Below are 12,749 nucleotides of genomic sequence, written 5' to 3' on the forward strand. Positions count from 1 at the left end.
TTACCGAAAAACATTTAGCATAGTAAATCGTTTTAGACACAGAGCACAGCCTATTTAAATGACCACTACATTACAAGGCAGAAACATGACTCATTTCCAAAATACATTTCCAATATGCACCATTCATTTTTTTGCTAGCATTACATAGAAACATGAGACACAATGCAAAAATAAACAGTACCCTATAAGCTAAGAGATGCAAACTGTGAGGAGACACAGGTGACATTATAGAAAAAGGTGAAAATATAATTCATTAATTGACACAGACACTCAGTGTGATCCTTGTCAAAAAAGTTAAAGTCATACATTTTACCCCAAAACATTTAGCATAGTAAATCATTTTAGACACAGAGCACACCCCATTTAAATGACTACTACATTACAGTGCAGAAACTTGACTCATTTCCAAAATACATTTCCAGTATGCACTATTCATGTTTTGCCAGCATTACATACTAACATGAGACACAATGCAAAAAGAAACAGTACCCTATAAGCTAAGAGATGCAAACTGTGAGCAGACACAGGCGACATTATAGAAAAATATGAAAATATAATTCCTTATTTCACACAGACACTCAGTGTGAACCTTGTGAAAAATGTTAAAGCCATACATTGTACCAAAAAACATGTAGCATAGTAAATCGTTTTAGACACAGAGCACAGCCCATTTAAATGACCACTACATTACAGTGCACAAACTTGACTCATTTCCAAAATACATTTCCAATATGCACCAATACATTTTTTACCAGCATTACAAAAAAACATGACACACAATGCAAGAATAAAGAAGCCCAATATGCTTCTTAATCTTCCCCACAGTGCATACAGCACCCTATCTATATTAAATGAATCATTACTCACCTTTAAAAATGCTTTTGAAGATTTAGAACAGTGTCAGTCACACACACCAGATTTTCTTAAGCAGAATCTCTGAAATGCACCTCAGATACTGCAACCACAAATGGCCCTGATTCCCTGTAATTCTTCACACATATCCCTGGACTTAACCAATCAAAATTCTTCCCACACTATTTCAAAACCAAACTAACATTTTAATTGGTTCTACAATTCAACACTTTCAAACTCACATAATATTCACCCATCCCCCCAGTGCTCATTCAGCCTGTTACCATGGTAACTCCCACCTAACTGAGCACACAGGTGAAAAGTTCATGCTACTATGTTGCAAATGAACCCAGCAAGGGTGTTTGACTTCTCAATATAGCAGCTTATCCTGTGCAATGTTTCTTTCAATGACTTTTTCTTAACCATTAGAATTACTTCTTTCAAAAAACAGAAGCATGCACCCTAATTGTCAGTGGAGAATTTTAAGAAACCACTAATCATTTCTTCTTTTTCAAGTGCACTGAATCTCAACCACTTTTTTTTCATACCTCCTACTTTCAAACTGCCATTTCATTTCCACAACTCATCTGAATACAACCACATCTACCTTCAAGATGCCTAAAGTCTGGATAGTGGGTCATAGCTTTGTTCAGTGGAGTGAAAAGTATGCAGCAAACAGAGGTATTCCCAACCTTGATTTACCAAATGTGGATATTATGTGGATTGGCGAGAGAGGATTGAGATGTCACCAATTGATGCCATTGGTAAAATCCTTTATGCATCTACCACACCCTGACCTCATAATTGTGCACTGTGGTGGCAATGACATGGGCACTTTGACTGGGGTAGGTCTGGAAATGCTTTTAAAGGACACCTTTGGGCAATTGATGTCACTTTTTCCAGAAACTGCCTTTGTATATTCTAATATATGCCAAAGGCAAAAATGGAACTGGTCCAACCAATTTTGTCCACAGATTGAGAAAGCAAGGAAACATGTGAATACATCTGTTTCTGCTTTCCTCAGACACTATGGTATGGGTTCTATATACCACAACACCTTGCGTTACAACATGCAAGGCATCTATAGGAGAGATGGTGTACATTTCGCAGATGAGGGGAATAGAGTCTTCCTCTTGAATTTTAGACTCTGCATCGGTACCTACTTGTAGGTACACAAAACACCCACATAACACAACAGCTCTTTTCAGAGCTACCCTACCTCTAAGCACTCTAAATTCTTTTTTTACTCTAATTTTTTTCACTGTTTTTCCCCGTGGTGCGCTCAGGGTACGCGTACCTGTAAACGCCCGTGTAAGCGCACCCAGAGCTTACTCTGCGAAATAAAATAAAAAAAATAATAGTGTTTTTGCCCTTCAGGGTCCTCCTAGGCCCCCCTGAGAAAACCCAGGGGGCCAGGGGGTCTCTACCCTGCCCCCTTTTATAGTATTCCCCTTTTGTTTTTTCACCTCTTGTGTCTCGATTCTACAGAGACACAAGATGGCGGACTCTCCGGACTGTTTGGGATGTTGACAGACACCCGAGAGCCAATCAGCTTTCCGCTCGCGCACTTCCGCGGCGCGCCGGGTGCGCCTACTGGTACGCTTACGCAAAGCGCTCGAAGCGCGCATATAGATATATATCTGTTTTTGAAGTTACTTTTCATAAAAACCACTGGAGTGATTTTAATCAAATATGGAAAAGGCCCTACTATGTACCAGTCCTTACCATTTTGCCAAGTTTGGTGTAATTCCGTTCAGCCGTTCGGGCTGTAGCCGTGTCGAAATGTCCCATGGAAAATTGCATGGGAAAACACATTTGAAAGTGTTGAAATTTAGAACCAATTAAAATGTTATTTTGGATTTGAATTTGTGTGTGATGAAGTTTGATTGGTTATGTACATGAATGTATATGAAAAATGAGAGGGAAACACGGCCATTTTGTGATAGTACTATTTGAGGTACATTTGTGAGGAATTTTTGGTGTTCAATTTCTGGTGTGAGATTTACACAGTACTAACTCTTCTACTGCTTTCTAAAAGGTGAGTTGTTAATTTGTAAGGGGAACTATGTTGTACACTTTAAGTTAATTGGAAAAATGTTTTCTGTTAGTTATTTACTGTCCCTCTGTTATAGTTATGGATTGAGTTATGCTTCATCACATGCAGTGCTTTATATTTCTAGTTCCTGCCTGATACTATACACTGCCCAAAGATAACTTCACTGTTAAAAACTCAGAAGTACCTGTCTCAACTTGACCCCTACAGTGCCCTAACTCTACTAATATAGTTATATAAAGTATTTGAAAAAATGTGTGCATATTAATTTTAAAGAACTAAATACTTGATAAAGTTAGTTTTATATTATGTATTACTAAAAACGATAAATTAAAGTTGAAATTTCTTTTGAATTTTCCACTACTTTTATTGAGATTTTGAATGTCCCGGTTATTGACAGCACCAGTAATGAAGAAGTTTCTGTCGGAGGAGATGACATGAGGAATTTTTTTGATTAGTCTCTGGACGGCGAATTTCTCGAATGTTTGGAGACCATAGAGTTCCAGGAATCATCTTTGCAGACTTTTGATGAGGAGATTCCTGATGATGTGATTGATGAGGAAATTCCTGATGATGACATGTTACTAGTTCTTTTAAATTATGAAAATTAGGAAGAATAAATTTATATTTAGAAATTAAAAATTGTTTGAGACATTATTCATTTTTATTTGTAATTTATGAGGTAGTAGCGAAGTGATTGCAGTATAACGTGAGACCTATAGTATAGAGTGCAACATTTTTGTGTTACATAGTAAGTTTACTCATAGTTACTTCCCTTCTCCCACTATATTTTCTCCAATGTGTATTTGACATCTCTTCTTCATCTCCTACCTCCTTTCTCTCACTGCCTGTCTCTGATGCACCCTATTGCCGCCATTTTGTGTATTTTTAGAAGAGAGTGAAATGTAATAGTTGAGAACGTGAAAAGGGGGCAGGGTAGAGTGCCCCTGACCCCATAGGCCTTCTCAGGGGGTCCCTAAAGGATCTGTTTCTGCTTTCCTGAGAGACTATGGTATGGATTCCATATACCACAATAACTTGCGTTACAACATGCAAGATATCTACAGAGGAGACGGTGTACATTTCTCAGATGAGGGGAACAGAGTCTTTCTCTTGAATTTTAGACTCTGCATCGGTACCTACTTGTAGGTACTTAAATCACCCACATAACACAACAGCTCTTTTTAGAGCTACCCTACCTCTAAGCACTCCAAATTCTTATTTTACACTATTTTCTTTCACTGCTGTTCCCTGTGGTACGCGTACATGGAAACGCACCCAGCGCTTACCCCGTGAAAATTCCCCCCCCCCAAAAAAATTAGTTTTTTTGCCTAGGGGGTCAGGGGCTGTCTACCCTGCCACCTTTTAATCATTTCCCCCTTTTTTTTCACCTCTTGTGTCTCGATTCTACCGAGACACAAGATGGCGGACTCTCTGGACTGTTTGGAATGTTGACATACACCCGAGAGCCAATCAGCTTTCCGCTTGCGCACTTCCGTGGCGCGCCGGGTGCGCTTACTGGTACGCGTACCCAAAGCGCTCGAAGCGCGCATATAGTTATAGACATTTATTTGAAGTTAATTTTCGTAAAAACCACTGGAGCAATTTTCACCAAATATAGAAAAGGCACTTCTGCGTACCAGTCCCTACAATTTTGCAAAGTTTGGTGTAATTCCATTCAGCGGTTCGGGCTGTAGCCGTGTCTGAACGTCCTATTGAAATAAACATGGGGAAAACATGTTTTGGAACCCCCCTTTTTTCTCTGCCCCCACATCATGAATCCCCCCGAAACTTTCAGGGAAGGAGCGGAGCGGAGCTGGCCTAAATGTTGGAAAATTACACGAAAATTCCTCAACCGGCGCCAAAATTATTCCCAATAGAATGTTGTGGATTTCCTATGGCAACTAGGTCCTAACTATAACTACCCACTGGTGATCATCAGTAGGTAAAAAATATATATATATATATATATATATATATATATATATATATATATATATATATATATAAAACATAATCCCCGATTTTATGATTAGTCCTCTCTATGCAGCCATATATTGCTGTGTCTTCAATCCTTCACCTAAAGAGCATTTACCTTTCCTCCATTTTACTTGCGCTGCAGCACTTCATAATGATATTGAAGTGAGGCCGCGCATAACCACAGTGATTATTAGGCACTATTTATTAATTGTCCTGATAGTGGTGATTTTTATGGGAGAGATTTTTTGGGTGAAAGATTGGTAAATGATTAATCAAAATATTGTGAAATATTTTTGTAGTTTCCCAAACTGCAAATTTCTTGTGCCAAATAGCTCCATTTTGTTTGCAACCACGCACTAAATGTGGCAGTAAAAACAGTTGCCTTTTTGGAATAATAGATATTAAGTGATGCAGTTAGTTTGTTAATTTTGAATCGCCATATAAAAGTGATTACTCTTCACTATAAACCTTAATGCAGATCACTTTACCGTTGCACAGAAACACATTGAAAAAGATAGCCGAATTCTATCTATTTAAATAGGAAATTTAAATATATACTATATAGGAAGCACTAATAACCAAATAATTCCTTAGCAGTTATCACCAGTTTTATGCAAGATGATCTTTGACAAAAATACTGTGTGACATAAATATTGTGTCCTAAAGATTTGTTACACAACTTTGGTCTGATTGGCTGTATAACTCCAATGAGCTGTTATTTATACAGGACATAGGGCAAGCCAATTGAAGCGTAGGAAGCCCACAGCTAGGTGGTATAACCACGAATGCAGAGGGGCTAAGTCCAAACTGATTTGTGCCATCAAAACCCGAGTTCCAACCGAGGTTCGTTTAGCCCGAGCTGTGTACAGGTGCGCACTATTAGTGGCAAAGAGGGCTTGGGATGACTCCCACTGGGAAGAGCTAAAACTGGCTAGCCAGAACAGGAATGGTGAACGATTCTGGGCTTTAGTAAGAAAAACTAATGAAGATGGCTTAGATGTATTACCTAATCATATCACGGACAGGGAATGGTTCGATCACTTTAGGAAAATGTACGCCGGGGTAGGGGCTCCCGAGAATGGTGAACTGACAGCAGAATGTATATTACCCCTGTATGATACAATCTTATTTACTGATCCGATAGGGCAAACTGAGGTTGAGTCTGCGATCAGTAAAATTGTCCCAGGCAAGGCACCGGGCCAGGATGGCATTCCCGGCGATCTGTTCCGCGCCAGCCCTAAGCAATGGGCCAGGTTCTTCTCCCTCTTGACTAATGCCCTCCTCCTTGGGTCTCCAGTCCCAAGCTCATGGAAGGGGGCTGAAGTGATACCTATTTACAAGAAGGGGCCAAGGGGTGACCCTGCCAACTATCGTCCGATCAGCTTGATTGACGCTGGTCAGAAGGTGGTTGGCAGAGTCCTTCTGGAAAGGATCCTCTCTTGGGCAGAGGAGAACAATATTATCTCCCCCATCCAGGCAGGTTTTAGGGCTTGTACAAGCACTGTAGATCAGGCATTCAGGCTGTTACTACTCCATTGGAAGACAGTCTCAATCGGTAAGGGCAGTTTGTACTTGGCCTTTATCGATCTGAAGGACGCGTTCGATCAGGTCCCTCGAGGGCACCTGTGGGCGGTTCTTCATGAGATGGGGTTTCCTTTGCCCACTCTGAACCTGTTGGCCTGCATGCATGATGGAACATATGCATGCATTCGGTGGGGCACGCAGGAGCAGAAAACTGCAAAAATCCCGGTGAACAGAGGTGTCCGCCAAGGATGTGTCCTGGCGCCGACCCTCTTTATTTTTTAATGGGGTGGTTTCTTTTTTATCTGATATTAATGCTGATGCCCCTAGTTTGGCCGGTGTGAAAGTTCCCGCTATGCTTTTTGCCGATGATACGCTACTAGTCTCCAAAACGCCCATGGGGCTCCAAAAATTGCTGGATCGGTTCTGTGTCTTTTGTAATTTAAGGGGCTTGGTTATTAACACCTCTAAAACCAAGCTCCTCTATTTTAATCCCAGTAGGAAAGCCAATCGCCGGCTCACACTTAATGAAGAGCCATTGGAGCGGGTTAAAATGTTTGACTACCTTGGGATTAGGATATCCGACCAACTTAACTGGAACTCTCACATTGAAAAAATGGCTTTAAACCACAAACGGGTTGTGGGCGTCATAGGCAGAGAGCATAGATCTTCAGTATCAAGACCCATAGCTCCCGCTCTGGAGATGTATTCTGCAAAAGCAGTAGGCAGTGCACTGTACGGAGCAGAGCTCTGGGGTTTCAATAATGTCGATTCCCTTGTAATGGCCGAGAATACATTTTATAAGGAGCTTTTGTCTGTCCCTAGGAGTACCCCAAGCAAACCCATCCAATATGATCTTGGACGCAGATCTATCAAAGATCTTATAATTCTGCGTCCGCTTCTCTATTGGGCCCGCCTGTGGCGCACACCAGAGCTAGAGAGCTACGCAGACGGCCTTAAAGAAGTCATGAACTTTCAGGGGTCCCACAAAATTGCTTGGCTCTCCAAAGTGAAGGAGCTCCTAATGGCCATTGGCCTGTGGGTTGTATGGGAATCTGGTGCTTCAATATCTAAACTGGAGATTAAGCAGGCATACTGGTTGTGGGTCGACGCCCAAGAATCTAGAGCGGTTAATCTAGGTAGACTCACAGACGAGTTTCGTCTGCACAAGACAGTACCCTTGCTTGAACCCTCTATGGACTTCATTAAAAAACCTAAAGATAGGGCCTTACATATCCAGTTTAGAATGGGAACTCTACCAGTCCGTGAACGCACCTCTAAATGGAAACCCCCCCATCAGACGCTTGCCACCTGCCCACACTGCAGCGCTGAACTGGAAACCATCCCACATGTCTTTTTTGTCTGCAGTGCCTATAACAAGCCCAGATCCAAATGGCTAATACCAGTCTGTCGCCTACTCGAGACTAGAGGCTATGCCCCAGCGTTAAGAATCCTACAATCCGATCCTAATACAGTACTGGCCTGTGGGGTAGCTACATTTCTTAGCTGGGCGTGGATGATCAGATTCAAAGCTATGTGATGAATTTTTTCTCTGGCGATCCCGTTTTTTTTTTTTTCTAACTAACTCAAAGCTGTAAATGGTTTAATGCTGTTTTATCGTTGTCTTTTTTATTATTTATTAAGTGTTTTAACTAACAACATGAATTGTATTTTTATTATTCTGTGCTTTTAAGATATTTCTATATCGAATAAAGCTTTGATTGACAAACAATATTTAGTATACAGGTAATACTTAGTCCAGGAAATTCTGGTACCATCATCACCCACCTCTCCGTGGAAATAGACTACTTTCATCTTTGCACCATTCCGAAACAGTGATATTGTAATTCACTAGCATCACTTATCGGAACTAATTATAATTTCGGCCATGGTATTCCCCATCAAGTGTGCTCCTATATAGCAGAATACTGCAAAACCATTACACACCAACTATAAACTGTAATTTTAGTTGGGCTAGCTGTATGATTTTCTAATTTTCACCATTTAAAAAAAAATCATAACAGTATGATGTCATACTTTTGTGCCCTTAATATTGGGTGATAAATATATTACATTAACAAGATTTAGTTTATTTTACACGCAATATATACCATGGCAAAAACTTTTTGATATGCCAGTACATAATAAAAGGTTAGAATCTAATGATTAGTGTAGAAGATATTTTAATAGAACTAGATGATGAATTAGTATAAAATAAGTTGTGAACTGTGTTCATGAAACTGTAATGGGATATTTAAACAAATATATATAGTGGCTCACTGTAGACAGTTTTTGATGGGCCGATACGTGAATTAGATAGCTTTTCTATAAACCTTATACATATTCAGCAGGTGCTATTAGCAGCAACAGTATACTGAACAGTGACCATAAACTCTAGTAGGCTAGTAGTGGTTATAAAACAGGGAAAGGATGATGAAAGAACTTCTTTCGTGGGTGATTTAATGTTGTTTTAATAATTAGCATGTTTGAAATAAAAAGTGTTGTGGCAATTGAAGAAAGTGTACCTAGTTAGGTACTATCTCAAAACAAGATTTGGAATGGTAACGTAGCTAGTTTGAATAAGGATAATAGAAAATGTTAGCTGACTATTGAGGTGTGTTATGAGTATAAAGTAATTAACAAGAAAAATGCATTAAGGAAAGTGCTATGACATTAATTTTGAAGTTCCAATTCTCACAAGATATTATAACAATAATCAATCAATCAATCAATCAATCACTTGTAAAGCGCACTACTTACCCATGTGGGTCGCAAGGTGCTGACGGGAGGGGGGTGCTGCTACTGCTTAAAGAGCCAGGTCTTGGGGAGTCTTCTGAAGGTGAGCAGGTCTTGGGGAGTCTTCTGAAGGTGAGCAGGTCTTGGGTTTGTCGCAGGTGGGTAGAGAGGGTGTTCCAGGTCTTGGCGGCGAGGAAGGAGAAGGATCTGCCACCGGAGGTTGTCCGTTGGATGCAGGGTACGGTTGCGAGGGCGAGGCTGGTGGAGCGGAGCTGACGGGTTGGGGTGTGGAAACTGAGACTGCTGTTCAGGTAGGCTGGTCCAGAGTTGTGGAGTGCCTTGTGTGCGTGGGTGAGGAGCTTGAAGGTGATCATCTTGTTGACGGGGAGCCAGTGCAGGTGTCTCAGGTGGGGGGGTGATGTGGCTGCGATGAGGGATATTGAGGATCAGTCTGGCGGAGGCGTTTTGGATGAGTTGTAGTCGTCATAGGTGTTTGGCAGAGATTCCTGGGTAGAGTGCGTTGCTGTAGTCCAGTCTGCTGCTGACGAGGGCTTGGGTCACCGTTCTTTTTGTTTTGGTTGGGATCCATTTGTAGATCCTGCGGAGCATGCGGAGGGTGTTGTAGCAGGCAGAGGAGATGGCGTTGACCTGCCTGCGACATGGAGAAGGAGGAGTCGAGGATGAATCCTAGGTTGTGTGCGTGATCTGTGGGTGTCGGTGCTGTTCCCAGTGTGGTCGGCCACCAGTAGTCGTCCCAGGCAGAGGGGGTGGGGCCGAGGATGACGACCTGTGTTTTGTCCGAGTTCAGTTTCAGACGGCTGCTCCTCATCCACTCGGCGACGGCCTTCATTCCCTCATGGAGGTTGGTTTTAGCGGTGTGCGGGTCCTTGGTGGGGGAGTGTCATCGGTACAGGAGATGATGTGGAGATCGTGCTGGCACGCCACCTGTGCAAGGGGGCCATGTAGACATTGAACATGGTCGTGCTGAGGGATGAGCCCTGGGGTACGCCGCAGATGGTGTCGGTGGTTTCAGATCGGAAGGGTGGGAGGCGGACTCTCTGGGTTCTGCCGGAGAGGAAGGACGTGGTCCAGTCCAGGGCCTTTTTCTCGGATTCCGGCTTCATGGAGGCGTGTCTTTAGTGTGTGGTGGCAGACCATGTCGAAGGCGGCTGACAGGTCAAGGAGGATGAGGGCTGATGTCTCCCCGTTTTCGAGTTGGCGCCTGATGTAGTCTGTGGCGGCGATGAGGGCTGTTTCGGTGCTGTGGTTTCATCTGAATCCGGACTGCATGTTGCAGATTTTCTCGAAGACCTTCGCCAGGAAGGGGAGCAGGGAGATGGGCCGGAAGTTCTTGAGGCCCCTGGGGTCCGCCTTGGGTGTCTTCAGGCGGGCGTTGATTTCGGCGTGCTTCCAGCTTTCCGGGAATGTCGCTGTTTTGAAGGAGATGTTGATGACCTTCTGTAGTTAGGGTGCGATGGTTACGTCTGCTTTGTTGAATATGTGGTGTGGGCAGGGGTCCAATGGTGATCCTGAGTGGATGGAGTTCATGGCCGTGCGCGTCTCGTCATCGTTTACGTTGGACCAGAAGGTCAGGTGGTTGGTGCTGGTGGTGTTCGAGGGGGTGTTGGAGCCTGCCGTTGTCGGGGTGGTCGTGTTGTTGAAGCTGTTGCGGTTGTCGGCTATCTTGCAGTGGAAGAAGGTGGCCAGTGAGTCACACAGATCTTGTGAGGGTGGGATGTCGTTGGTGTTGGGGTTGGAGAGTTCCTTCACTATGTTGAATAGATCTTTGCTGTTGTGTGCATTGTTGTCTAGGTGGGCTTTGAAGGAGGATCTTTTGGCTGTTCTTATGTGGTGCTGATGTCTGCAGATGGCGTCCTTGTGGGCTGCGTGGCTGTCTGGTGTGCGTTCATGGAGCCATTTCTTCTACAGTTTCCGGCATGTGCGTTTGGAGGTGTGGAGCTGGTTCGTGAACCATGTGGCTTTCTTTCTGGTGTGGTTGTTGGGGGGTTTCTTGAGTGGGGCGAGGGTGCTGACGCAGTCGTCGATCCACTGTCTGAGGTTGCTGGTGGAGGTGTCTGGGTCGGTGGGGGGTTCTGGGCGAGGGTGGAGGTCAGATGGTCTTTGCTGACTTTCTCCAGCAGCGGCGGGGCAGCTGGTGGGTGCGGTAGTGCGTGGTAGGTTTCAGGAAGGTGAAATGGACGTAGTGGTGGTTGATCCAGTGGAGTTCTGTGGTGTGGATGAAGGGGACGTGGGTGCTTGTGGCGAAGATGGGGTCAAGCAGCATGTGGTCGGCGGCATGGGTGGGTTGTCTGAGGCCGAGGTTGGTGAGGTTGTCGTTGAGAGTGGCGGAGTTGGCGTCGTTGTTGTTCTCGAGGTGGAAGTTCAGGTCCCCGAGGAGTATGTAGTCCGTGGAGGCGAGTGCGTAGGTGCTGGTGAGGTCGGCGATGGAGTCGCAGAACTGAGCTCGAGGTCTGGGGGGTCTGTGGATGAGTGTTCCTCTGAGGGTTGTGTTGGGGTCGATGTGGATCCGGAAGTGCAGGTGTTTGGCGGGGTTGAGGGTGTCGTCTGCCTGGGTGTAGCACTGGAGGGTGGATTTGTGGACCATGGCTAGACCTCTTCCAGTTCGGTTGGCGTGGTCCCTGCGGGTATTTTTGTAGCCATCCGGATTGGCTATGGCGATGTCGGGCACCGAGGAGTCGTTCTACCAGGTCTCGGTCAGGAAGGCAACGTCTAGTACGGAGGTGTCGAGCAGGTCCTAGAGCTCGACAGCGTGTTTGCGTGTGGAGCAGATGTTGAGGAGGATGCAGCGAAGGTGGTTGGGTCCGGTCTTTGGAGGTTTGGTGGTTCTGTTGCAGGTGAAGTTGCAGGTGCGGCATGAGAAAGGTCCGTGGGTGCGCTTCAGGGCGGCCTGGAAGCAGCGGTTGTCACGGCCGGTGTTGAGTGCGAGGAGAGTGCTGGCATCATACCGGAGTCTGGGGTCGTGGTGTGTGTGCGGTCCAGGGGTTCTGGTGCTGGGGGTGCTCCAGGCACGGACGGGCGCAGACGGGCTTGCCTTTGGTCTGCATCTGGCGCGTCTGCGGCGGGACCGCACAGCACCCGATGTTTAAGGCGGGTTCGGAGGGAGAAGCAGCTGGGTGGCAGGAGCGGGGTGGTGAGGGGGTCGCAGGGGAGCAGTGGTGGGAATGGGCTTCTGGAACAGGCGGAGCTGCGGCAGCGAGGGAGGCGCTGGCACGCAGGTGGAGCTGAGCGGCAGCAGGGGAGCGACCTATCCTGCAAGCAGGGTCAGGGGTCACTCCTGCTGTCGTGCAGCAGCCACTATTTAAGGCGGGTAGGGAGGGAGGAGCAGCTGGGAGGTGGGAGCGGGGTGGCGAGGGGGTGGGGCCACAGGGGAGCTGCGGCCAGAATGGGATTCTGGAACAGGCGGAGCAGCAGCAGCGAGGGAGGCGCTGACACACAGGTGGAGCTGTGCGGCAGCAGGGGAGAGACCTGTCCTGCAAGCAGGGTCAGGGGTCACTCCTGCTGTCATGCAGTTGCCGCTATTTAAGGCGGGTAGGGAGGGAGGAGCAGCTGGGAGGCGGGAGCGGGGTGGCGAGGGGGCGGGACCACA

This window comes from Lissotriton helveticus, chromosome 2_2, assembly GCF_964261635.1.
Source record: "Lissotriton helveticus chromosome 2_2, aLisHel1.1, whole genome shotgun sequence".
Lineage (NCBI taxonomy): Eukaryota > Metazoa > Chordata > Amphibia > Caudata > Salamandridae > Lissotriton > Lissotriton helveticus.